We start from the raw sequence: 12,102 nt of genomic DNA, 5'->3' as shown, positions 1-12,102 counted from the left end.
GCCACTCTTGACTTGGGCCCCTCTGGCTCTTTTGGGGGCTCGAGGCCTGGCTTCAGGCTTGCTTCTGCTCCTGCCTTGCTCTGGTGACCCAGGGTAGGTCTCTGCCCCTCTCTGGGGTCTTCCGATCTGTACCATGGGAGACCAAAGAAATGACTCTTAAGGGCCTTTCTAGGTCTCTCAGCCTAGTTCAGTTAGGGTAATGAGGTCATCGCTCTACAGTTTGCAGGATTTTGTCACATTGTTACTGCTCTCATTAGTGTCCTCAGGCCCAATTCTCAGTGGCATGGTGATGGGGCTGAGAGCCCAGGCCTGGGAGAGGGATAACCTGAGTTTGAATCCCAACTCTGTCTCCAGTTAGTTCTGTATCTTTGGGCAAGCACCCATTCTGTCTATGCCTCAGTTTCCTCATCTGTAAAACAGGGAAAGCATTGGAACCTACCTCATAAGGGAAGTGTGAAGATTAAGTGGAATAATGCCTGTAACGTGCCCTGTACATAGTAAACATTCACTATATTCCATCAATACAGACAGGGAAAGTTACAGGGCTTTTCCAGGTGCAGAAATGAAAAACCAGGCTCTTTCTGATTTTTCTGAACCCAGATGCTTGGGAGACAGGCAGCCTGGGAGCACACCTCCCTACTTCTGCTGAGGCTGTCTGGTTGGCCCCCACTGGCAGTGTGTTGAAGGGGACTGTGGAGGATTCTGGAGCCATGGACCAGGAGGTCAGGATGAGACAGAGATGTGGGTGGCCTGTGGGGTGAGTGTCAGGCAGCTGAGCAAGGCTGTGTGCTGCTCACTGGGGGCCGAGTTCTTCCCTCTTGTAGGGGTGCAGGGCAGGGCCCCAGGCAGAGATGCAGTGCCCAGGGAGTCACTTCCCATCTTGCAATTTGTTTTTCTCCTCCCTCACCCTGAGACCTTCTCATCACTGCCAGGCATGGTGTGACTCAGAAAGAACTTTCTCTGCAGCCGATCTCCTTCCTGTTCCCACTGGCTTTGCCCCCACTCCCTCAATCCCCTGCACCTGGACTCCAGGCCCTGCCTCCCACCCTGGCCTCTCCTTTTCCCTCTGCTCCTCTCTGCCTACACAGGTTTCCCTTATATTGCCCCAAAGAAGAAAAGCGAAAGGTGCCCTGATTGGACCTGTCTGCCCCATTCGGGCACCGTCCAGGTTCCTTCCGCCCATCACCTCACTCCTCCAGGGGAAGGTCCACACCCATGGTTCTGGAGTGCAAGGCTTCTGCAGAGGGTTCTGAGGGCAGTATTCTCTGACTTCCGATGACCCTGTCAGGTAACTCATTTGACCGAGGTGGACACTCTCAGCGAGGATGCATAAGTTTCTCGGGTCACCAGCTGGGAAGAGGCAGAACCATAGCCAGCCTGGTTGGCTTGATTCTGAGCTGTGATCTAACTAACCCCTCCCTGTTTCATCCTCTCCCACTCCCTTCTCATTTGTTCTCTGGAACTGATCCTTCAACTGTTGCCTTGGAGAGGAGGAAATTGGCATGAAACCAGCAAGCTTCTCCTTTGTCCTCTTTCCTGGATTCTCATCTGAGAGCCCATGGAGGCCACTGAGCCTCAGCCAGAAAATCCCGCTTCATCCCTCTCTTTGGAGTCCAGAGTCCTTCTAGCCTTCCCTGCTTCATGGCTTTCGCACTGCCTCTCCTAACTGTGTTGTCCCTGAGGGCAGGGCCTGCATGGCCCTTGGACCCCTCCTCTAAGCCATCACCTGGCCCAGTGTCTGGAATAGAGGTGTCGAATGCTGCAGGTGTGGGAATAAATAAAAGCACCAGTCCCCCCACCCCTTGGTTGTGACCTGACATGATCTGTTCCTACCTTATCACCCAAGTTGAACTCTGAACCTCAGAGTTTTGAACTTAAAAGAATAAGGCACAGATAACCTCGTTCACAGAATGTGATGCAACTTTTCCAAGAGATAGCTCACTAGTATTTAATAATAAATGAGAAATGCTTATGACAATTTTGGTAACGATGCGGCAGCACAGAAAGTTGTATGAATGTGATGATCATAGCTGTGTGCACAGAACACCTGGAGGGTTTCTGGGTCAAAGTGTTGAGGTTTGCTCCTTGGGTTCATTGAACCAGGAAGGCTCTGGGCCTGGGGACACCAGCCACAGTGAGGCAAGTGAGAGGTCTCGTACTGAAAATTACAAGATTCTTCCTTAGGGAAAATGATCAGCCTAAGTGAAAAGTCATATAGCTGCTGACATTGGGGATCTGTCAGAATCCTCTCTGATGATCTTACCCCAAAGCCACAGCTGGGCAAGCCCTGCTCACCTGCTCCAAATTGGTCAGCCTTTTGGGTCCTGACTGTTAAATTTGGAGTCCGCGCAGGACAACTAGGGATCTGCCAAAAATTAGTAGGCATATGAGGAAACTTCTAACATGAAAGGTAGGGACCAAAACAAATAGAAAAAGGAACTCAGAGGAAACAGAGATGATACAGAGAACAAAAGAAAACTGCAAACAAAAAAACTTAAAAAAAACAACCCTATGATTAATATCTTCAGAGGTTTGAGAAGCTGTCATGTCCATATTGTGTCCAAATGTAGATACAGGAAACGGCCCTAGGAAACTAGACAATGGATAGTGGAAATAAAAATTGCAACAGAGGGGCTGGAGGCTGAAGTAAGGTGTCCCTCATTAGGTGGAATGAAGAGACCAAGAAATGTAATACAGGAGAGAAAAGAAAAAAAAAAGATAAATCCAGGAGGTTCACATATAACTACTAGGAGTTCTAGAAATAGAGAAAAGAGAAAATAAAAAGGAGAAATTATGAAATAAATTATACAAGAAAATGTCCAGGAATTTGAGGACATGAGTTTCCAGATTAAAAGGGCTTACTGGAACTTCCCTGATGGTCCAGTGGTTAAGAATCTGCCTTCCAATGCAGGGGAAGCAGGTTTGATCCCTGGTCAGGGAACTAAGATCCCACATGCCACGGGGCAACTAAGCTTGTGTGCTGCAATTACTGAACCCGTGTGCCACAACTAGAGAGCCCCCCCGCCACAATGAAGAGCCTGTGTGTTGCAACTAAGAACTGACGCAGCCAAGTAAATAAATAAAATAAAATAAAATAAAATAAAATAAAATAAAATAAAATAAATAAAAGGGCTCACCAAGTAACCAGCCCAAGAACTAATGTGACAGGATGCATTGTGAAATTTGAAGCAGCCAAAATAAAGAGAAGGTCCTATGAGCAACTGGAGGCGGGGAAAAAAGACAAATGTGAAGGCTCAGGAATCAGAATGGATTTGGACTTTTCAGCAGCAGTTCCAGAATTCTATATCCAGCTAAACTTTCAATCAGGGTGAGGGTAGAATAAAGACATTGTCAGATAAGCAGGATCCCAACATTTTGCATTTCATGCACTCTTTCTAAGTAAGGTACCGAAAACAGGAGAGACACAGGATCCAGGAAACAAGGACTAAGGGAAATACATCAAAATGTATGCCCACCATCAAGTTCCACCTACAGTTTACCCTAAAAGGAATGCAGGAATGAAGGAATGAAGCACTCTGTGCTCTGGGAAAACAGGTAGAACAGGCCCTCAGAAGTTAGATATTTTCAGGAGAAAATTGTCTGAACCCAGATTCTTGCATCTTCTCATACTTAGAAAAGCATTAAAATAATTTACTGAGATATCGGTTCCTCGTGACTAACAGTAACCTTCTACCGAGATGTGTGTTTGACTGCACGTACCCTTTCTCCAAAATCACGTATATACTGACCTCCCCTCTTACCTCTTTGGATCAGTTCCTCAGAGCTATCTGAGAGGCTGTCTCCTGGGCTATATTCCTCAGTTAAGTCCCCCAATAAAACTGAAACTCACAGTTCTCACATTGTGCATTTTTTTTCAGTCCACATATGGTTTATGTTTATCTCGGGGTGATGGAATGACAGGTATTACAGTGGCAGTCCCCATAACAAACCTATTTGTTTCCATCAAACACCACTTTGTTATGAGACTTCCTCTCTTTGGTTCCCAGAACGTCCCCATAATGAGTCTATAGGGCATAAATTAAAAGTAGGATGGTACATAATGATCCATCTTAGCTGTATTAATTTAGTTGCAAACGATGTTTGTCATGTAGAAGTGTGATGGATTTTAGCAATATCATAGTTGTTTACTATGGATTCGTTGAGCATTCTTAGTTGTCAAGAACAGAATTCACTCTAGCTAATATTTCTCAGGGAAGGAATTTATCAAGGGATACTATATAGTTCAGAAAATCTCCGGGAAGGTAGATAATCAGGCTTGGATGCCATGGTGTCAGGAACATCAGTTGAATCACATCCAGGGATGCCTTGGTGGCCACCCACTGACCCCACAGGGCTCCCGTGCTGCAGCTGGCCCAGGCTGGAGGTCTCTGCCACCTTGGGTGCTACATACCTTCCACATGGTGCTGCCTCTCCATGCCACTACCTTCTCAACTAAAATTTCACAAGGGAGCATTTGATTGGTGGAGCCCAAGTCATCGGCTTGCCTGTGTACCAGGTATAAGGGATGCTGGGAAAGTGAACTTCTGGCTTCTACCTCCAGAGGGGGTGTGGAATTGTCAGATGGAGAATCTCCAAAAAGAGCAATGTATGGGCATTTGTGCCTGGGCAGCCCAGCACTGGGTGTCCAGCAGTTTTTGATAAAAGCCAGTTTTTGATTCATTGGCCCCATAAACAGTGAGTCTGATGACTGCCTTCTGGGCCAGCAGGACAGAGGTTCAGATGTGGCAATTCTGTCATCCTCGCGGGAACCCACTGAGCGAATTGCTGCCCCTTCCCTGCCAGAGGGCAGTGCTGTGCAGATCTTCTCAGGGCCAGGGCTTCCAGTACCCTCCCCGGTCCTCTGGGCTCTGCCCCTAGTGACTATTCACTCATCCACAGCCAGGGACTTCCTTCCTTCCACTGTACCTAAGGATCGGAGATTTGCACTAAAGCTTGATTTGGGTTTGACTCCTAATTAGAGAGGCAGTGTCCTCTTACAAAGAGGACACTGCCTCTCTAATTAGGAGCTACATCGTTTTTTTTTCGTTTTGTTTTTTAATTTATTTATTTTATTTATTTATTTTTGGCTGCATTGGGTCTTCATTGCTGCCGGCGGGCTTTCTCTAGTTGCGGCGAGTAGGGGCTACTCTTCATTGTGGTGCGCGGGCTTCTCATTGCGGTGGCTTCTCTTGCTGTGGAGCATGGGCTCCAGGCTCACAGGCTTCAGTAGTTGTGGGGCATAGGCTTAGTTGCTCTATGGCATGTGGGATCTTCCCAGACCAGGGCTCGAACCCGTGTCCCCTGCATTGGCAGGCGGATTCTTAACCACTGCACCACCAGGGAAGCCCTAGGCCCATTGTTTTTTTATGGGAAAAAGAATTTATTAGAAAAAGATGAATATTTTTCTTTACATTTTAATTGTATATATTCCATAGGATACAAATGTCACAAGTTTATGGCTCAGGTGAATTTTTACATATGTAAACACACAGATCAAGACAGAGAAATTTCCAGCAGCCCAGAAAGTTCTCCCATCCCCTCTCCTAGTTACTACCCCATGAGAGAACCACTTCTAACACCATAAATTCATTTTGCCAATTCTTGAACTTTGTCAAAATGGAATCCAACAGTATGTACTCTTTTGTGTCTGGCTTCTTTCACTCAACATGAAAGACTCAGGAGATTTTAATTTTTCATGTTTGTCCTTTTCCTTAGTGTTCTACAGTGAGCAAACATGACTGTAATTCAGTTTTATTTTTAGATAGTAATATCTTTAAAAATAATAATAGCAATACCTGTTAATTACAACATTTTCAGAAAATATAGGGGTTTTTTTATGAGCAGAAAGAGTAGAACTTTAAAAATCATGAAACTATACAAAAACAGTTTATAATCATATACATATAAATAATGGAGCTGCAGCTAAGATGTATGTTGCCCCAAAGCTGCAAGGTGGCTCCGACCTCCTCTTGGGCCCCTCATTATTACCTCTAACCCCAGGCTGTCTGCACATCCTCATGGATGTCTGCCAGCAGCTAGTGTTACCGAACCAAATTTGGGTCTGTTTGTCTGATGTGCAGCAAAGCCCGTCTGCTGACACCAGGTTGTGGCGAAGGAAAGTACAGTGTTTATTGAAGGGCGCCAAGCAAGGGAGTGGGAGACAAGCCTCAGATCCACTACCACTCGGTCTTTGAGTTAAAGTTTTTTTAAAGGGGAAGAACAAAGAAGTTGAGGTTAATCACGGTCTTGTGACATTTCTGTGACATTTCTTAATCATAGGAGTCAGGATGTCTCTGGTTTACGATCTCAGGCCAAGTGGTCCATGGCTTGGGGGTCTGTTAGCTCATCTTGTCCTGGAGAAACAACCTGAGTTTGTACACTGATGATGATGGCTACAGCAGCAATTTTAGTACATTAACGATGTTATCGACAGCAACAATTTTAGTCATCTGACTCTGGTTAGCACAGTTAGCACAGGATTGAGGTCAGAGGGGATGAGAAAGGAAATAAAGTTTTGGACAGAGAGAGTAATCATAAACTCGGTAAGGGAATTCAGTTTTAGGTGGACTCAGTTTCAATGCGTCCCAGAGGAGGGGTTAGCAGGAGGACCCAGCAGAGGACTGGCACAAATCCATACCATTTCAAGGGCCCACTGGGGCTGGCACTGAGGACAGAGACAGAGGGGTCTCCTTGTGCTTTGGGGAGCCTCTCTGACTGCAGGAAATCCAGACCAAGCCTTGGTACTATCAACTGAAAAAAATGCACAACGTCAGAGCAGTGGGTTTCAGTTTTATTTGGGGACTTACTGAGGCCTGTCAGGAGGAAAACATTTTCCTCTACCTTTCTAGTTTCTTCTGGCTGGTCTAGGAATGAAATTGACACGAGACAGATTAACAGGAGAAAATAAAACAAAATTTAGTAACATGAATACAGGGGAAAGACTCAGAAGAACTGAGTAACTCGCCAAAATGGCTGAAACCTTCACCATAAACACCATCTTCAGCTGGAGACAAAAGAGGATGCTGGAGGTAGGGGTTTAGGACTTTGAAGGGACGTGGAGATGGGAAAGCAAATGTTTGGTAAATAAATGTTTGCTGGCCATGCAGAGACTATGGGATGCAGAGTGGTCTCTGGTCTCTAAGAATTTCCCTCACCACACTTAGCCCATATTCTTTGCCGATGTTTCTGGTGATTCCTGAAACAGGCCCTCTATCTAACTTCTTTAGGCAGTTAGGGAGAAGGTCAGAAGTTTCTTCCTGAGTCTTTTGATTGTTCTCATTTTGAAATACTCTGCATTCCAAAGATACATTTTGGTGTGGCAAGTTTTGCTTCCTTACAGTCCTGCCTTTGAAACTTTTTAAGAATTTTCACCGTCCAGAGGCTGAGTTGGTGGATTGTTCCACTTCCTTAAGCCACTCTCTTAGCCCTGACAGCAGGTCAGTTAAATTCATTTTAGGAAATGGTGATACAGGGGGATTCTCAAAGTTAGGCCTATGAGGTGCAAGCAATCGGGTATTTAATAAGAGGCATTAAGGATTGGAGCAAATTACAAACCCAGTGTCTGAGTCCTGAGAGCTGCCAGTCAAGAAGACTTCTAGACATCAGGGTCGAAGCATCTTTTGAAGTTTGAAATGTCTCTGATGATGTTGTCAGGTATTTAGGTAAGCTTCCTGAGTGGCCCAAACAGCAGAAATGAAAATTGTCTAAACATGAGCTATTGTGGTGATTTCTCTGAAGTTTCTATCAAGTCATCTAGCTTTAGTTTGCAGGGCTTCAGAAAAGTGCAGTTTTAGTTCTCAATGATTCCAAGTCAAAGTAGGAGAAAAATTGGAAAAGTTTGGAGCGTTGTAGTCAAATCTTTGAGGAAACTATAAGAATTCAGGATACAGTCCAATTTACTGATAGAAAAACAAAACCTCAAAGATGTTAAACAGAACTAGAATCTAATATCCACAACCGTTGTGTTATAGTTTCTGCTGAAACACTGGTTTTTTCCTCTCTTAAATCACCCATCATCCCAAGCTATTTTTCTTGCTGACAAATTTTGTAACAGAGATAACATAGACTTATCTGACTTTTGGTAAACCTGGGTAGAATAAAAGTTTTAAGTTTAATGCTGATAACATTAATACATGCCTATTTAAATTAAACCAATAATTTAAAATTTGCTTTTATTTACTAAAGAGTAGTCCTACATCACATGAACTTGAAAAACATTTGGGTTCGTTTCTATTACACTTTTGAGATTTAGAAATATTTCATTTATAAGTGCTTACTTTTAAGCCAATTAAATAAAGCTCTTTTACAAATTAATTTTGGCAATACTATCAAGAGGTAGAAAAATACTACACCAGTAATATACACATTGAGACCTATAGACAGACACAACCAGAGACCTCATAGCTTTCATTTAAAAATTTTAGTCATGAATCAGGCATGAACTAGAATCAGGCTGTGAACTAGATTTTGGGTAAGAGAGCCTTTCCAGCAGTTTGTAGTTTTTAAAAGGCCCCTTTTCCTCTTTTTTCCTTTGGTTTCAAGTTCTACCTGATCAAGTTAACTAGGCTCAGTCTCAGGCTATTGCGTGCTGTATTTATATTTCTGATTTTGTAAGTTTTGCAAGACAAAGACAGTTGCTTTCAATTCCCTAAAGAACTGGGCTGCTGTCTAAATGATATCAAAAGATTGATTTGCCCAACTACATTTTCTTTAATTTGCTTCTTTGTATCAGTGAGATTTCCAACTAAACTAGAAATCAAAGGATTTTTATGTTCTACAACTTCAGGGTTCAGTGTATCATGCCTTCAAAAGTTTGCATGAGGCATTCAACAAAGACCCTCTTTCCAAGCGCACAAGTCAACACCAGACCAGTTCACCCTAGAGGCAAAAATCTTCCACTATTGCTCATGTTAACACCTGAATATTAGTCCCCAGGTTTTACCTCACACTGTGTGGGTTCAGGCAACCCTACTGGTTTCTATAGCATGTTCAGTTAACATTGCCTGAAGGTTGGATTTCTATGCCCTGTCTTAAAATACCAGGTGGGGGAAGCATTCCCCAGTGAGAAACAATGTCTATCCTCACAATACAATCAGGCAAAAGAGATGCAACCATATTACAAAAAGCCCATTCAGATACACCAATTTCCTTACAAACTTTCATCCCAATTCTGTTAACTCTTTTTTTTTTTTTTTTAAATTTTTATTTATTATTTATTTATTATGTTTATGTTTGGCTGTGTTGGGTCTTCGTTTCTGTGTGAGGGCTTTCTCCAGTTGTGGCGAGCGGGGGAGCACTCTTCATCGCGGTGCGCGGGCCTCTCACTATCGCGGCCTCTCTTGTTGCGGAGCAGAGGCTCCAGACGCTCAGGCTCAGTAGTTGTGGCTCACGGGCCCAGTTGCTCCGCGGCATGTGGGATCTTCCCAGACCAGGGCTCGAACCCGTGTCCCCTGCATTGGCAGGCAGATTCTCAACCACTGCGCCACCAGGGAAGCCCCTCTGTTAACTCTTATACCTTTAACCATAGCCTCCATTAGGACCCCATCAGCAAGTCTTTATCTTACCCCTGCTATCAAATCGAATTTGGGTCCACTTGCCCGACTCCATGGCAAAGCCAATTTACTGACATTGGGTTGTGGTGAAAGAAAGTACAGCATTTATTGCAGGGCGCTAAGCAATGAGAATGGACAGCTTATGCTCAAAACACCTGAACCCCCCTGTGGCTTTCAGGGAAGGGTATTTTTTTGTTTTTTTTGGCTGCATCGGGTCTTAGTTGCGGCACATGGGATCTTCGTTGCAGTGCACAGGCTCTCTAATTGTGGCGCGTGGGCTCCAGAGCACGTGGGCTCTGTAGTTGTGGCGCAGGGGCTCCAGAGCGGAGGCTCTGTTCTGTAGTTTGCGGAGTGTGGGCTCAGTAGTTGTGGTACTCGGGCTAGTTGCCTCGCGGCATGTGGGATCTTAGTTCCCCGACCGGGGTCGAACCCATGTCCCCTGCATTGGAAGGCGGATTCTTAACCACCGGACCACCAGGGAAGTCCCCAGGGAAGGGCTTTTAAAGGCAACATTAGGGGTGATGGTTGCAGCTTGTGGACTTTCTTCTGATTGGCTGGTGGTGAGGTAGCAGGGTAATATTTCAGGAATCTTTATCATCAGTCTTCTGGTTCCAACCAGTCTGGGCTCTATACGTGGTCATCGTGTAGTCACCATCCTTTACCAGGTATGGGGCGGTCTTAATTTCTGCAGAACAACTCTAAGATATGCACCAGATTGTTATCTATAGCCCTTGAGGAGGAACTAGGACTCTGTTTTATCACTGAACTGTTGTTTAAGCTACCATTACTTTTCTTGATTGACTGCTTTTCCTTTGTTTCTGCATTCCCTTACTTCTCTAATTAACTTCTTCTGCCTGCTCTTTGAAACTCGGGGAAGGTCTAGGAGACTAAAGTTTTTTCTACAAAAAAGAAGTGGGGGACACAGTGGGGTCTTGTCACGGGGAAGGCCCTAAGGGTCCTGCTCAGTTTTAATCTCCCTTTTTCTTTGATACGCCTCAATCCTGAGGGAAACAGGAATGGCACAAGAAAAGGAATAAAGTTTTGGATAGAGAGGTTAATCATAAACTTGGCAGGGGAACTCGGTTTTAGGGGGACTCGGTTTCACAAGGAGTCCCAGGAACTTTTTCCTTGTATCCCCTGGCTGTTTTATCCACTCCTGTATAAAAGGCTTTGGGTCCCGACTGAGGTGGGGAGCAAAGGGTCCCAGGGCCTTTTGTGGCTCTTTAACTTGATTAATTGGTCTAACTGTTGCCCTAAGCAATTGCTGGTCAGGTTTTTCAGTGTATTTTTTTTTCTTCCAGCCTCTAAAATTTTTCTAAAGTAGGGGTAGATAGAGTAGACATGTTTGGGGCCCTTTAATGTTTGCGGGGATCAATAGGGGGTCCCTTTGGCCCAACCAAAGTTAGGTAATGCTGTATTAAAATCTTTGTTTCAATCCCATCAATGTCTGTTTTATTTATCCCATTTCTTAATAACCATCTAAAGATTTCCATTCTGCTGGAAAAGTCCAGTGACTCTTCCCTTCCCAATTTCTCTTTATTCCACTACTTTCTATTTTTTAAATAAATTTATTTATTTATTTGTTTTTATTTTTGGCTGTGTTCCGTCTTCGTTTCTGTGCGCGGACTTTCTCTAGTTGCAGTGAGCGGGGGCTACTCTACGTTGCGGTGCATGGGCTTCTCGTTGTTGTGGCTTCTCTTGTTGCAGAGCATGGGCTCTAGGCACGTGGGCTTCAGTAGTTGTGGCACGTGGGCTCAGTAGCTGTGGCTCACAGGTTCTAGAGCGCAGGCTCAGTAGTTGTGGCGCATGGGCTTAGTTGCTCCGCAGCATATATGAGGGATCTTCCCAGACCAGGGATTGAACCCGTGTCCCTTGCATTGGCAGGTGGATTCTTAATCACTGTGCCACCAGGGAAGCTCTCCACTATTTTCAATATTTATTTTATTTACCTTATTTTTAAATAACCCTTTAAAAATTTCCACCTTGTTCCCTATGAGGGGAAGTTGGGATACCAAACTCCATAAGGCTTCCCAAACTGTTTTGTTTTGGTTTTTTTTTCTCATTAGGGCGTTCTTAAAATCAGTTGTTATATTTCTTTGTATCCACCCTTTAGTTTGCTCTTTTCATAGGTACCAATAAAATAGCTATTTATGATGAGAGCTCTCTAAAATATTTTATCAATTTAGAAGTTTTTCTAATTTAAAGGATCCATCGTCTGGCCGTTGCCAAGTAGGGTCTTAATAGTGACTCAAACCAATAAGATGCAAGAGGCATCCCTACAAGATAGTGTAAAGGATGTAGCCCTCACAAGATCCAGAAAGTTCAGTCTCAAAAATAGTCTAAGAAATTAAAGACCTTTGTCGCATCACTAATAAAGCAATGAGGGTCAAAATGACAAAGGCCCCCATATGGACTGGGACCCTATATGACAAACTCCCCTGAGAGCTGGCATGGCTGGACAAAGAGACTGCTAGGAATCCCAGTTTATTCAACAGGCTGCCAAATGCACACTGATGTGTGCACCTTCCAGGTGGCAGAGACCAGAGAGACT

The sequence above is a fragment of the Balaenoptera physalus genome (assembly GCF_965194825.1).
Source record: "Balaenoptera physalus genome assembly, chromosome: 2".
Classification (NCBI taxonomy): Eukaryota; Metazoa; Chordata; class Mammalia; order Artiodactyla; family Balaenopteridae; genus Balaenoptera; species Balaenoptera physalus.
The sequence above is the reverse complement of the archived record's forward strand: the minus strand, read 5'-3'. Positions refer to the sequence as shown.